The following is a 596-nucleotide window of genomic DNA, read 5'->3' on the forward strand; positions in this document are numbered from 1 at the left end:
GAGCAAGGCGCTAGCCAATCTTCCTAATTTATATAATATTTATTACTTCTACATTATCTAAATGTCAATTTTCTATATATTAACTACTGCATTATTGGGGGAGGTTCCACTGTCAAAATGCTGACTCAGCCATTCTTTACATGTCTAGACCTTTGTACACCACTGCTAATATCACTGTCGTCCCTATATATGTATATGATACTAACTACTGGTACTGTATTTGTTATTGTCAACACGCGTAGCATATCTCTCGTTGCTGAACTCGTGGAAAGAAACCCGTTTTCTCATTTCTTTGAGGGCCCTGGAAAGAGGGGGGTGTCAGACTTAACCCCCCCCCCCCCCCCCCCCCCCCCCCCCCCCCCCCGTCCAGACGAGACTTTTTGCAAGGTATGAATGCTTAAAGTTAACAAGGTTTTGAATTATCATCCAAAGAAATGAGTCCAGAAATTCGACTTTACGCATTTCCATTCCTCCACTTACAGAAGAGCATCTGTTGTGTTCAAAGCCAGATTAATTCTTGTCCTACAGTACAAAGGCAGCTGAAAGACCTGTGGAGGGCACTCTTCATCAAAAGCACTTAATTTGGTATTTTGTCA

Source organism: Lingula anatina, chromosome 6, assembly GCF_051362555.1.
Source record: "Lingula anatina isolate TDL-2025a chromosome 6, LinAna3.0, whole genome shotgun sequence".
NCBI lineage: Eukaryota > Metazoa > Brachiopoda > Lingulata > Lingulida > Lingulidae > Lingula > Lingula anatina.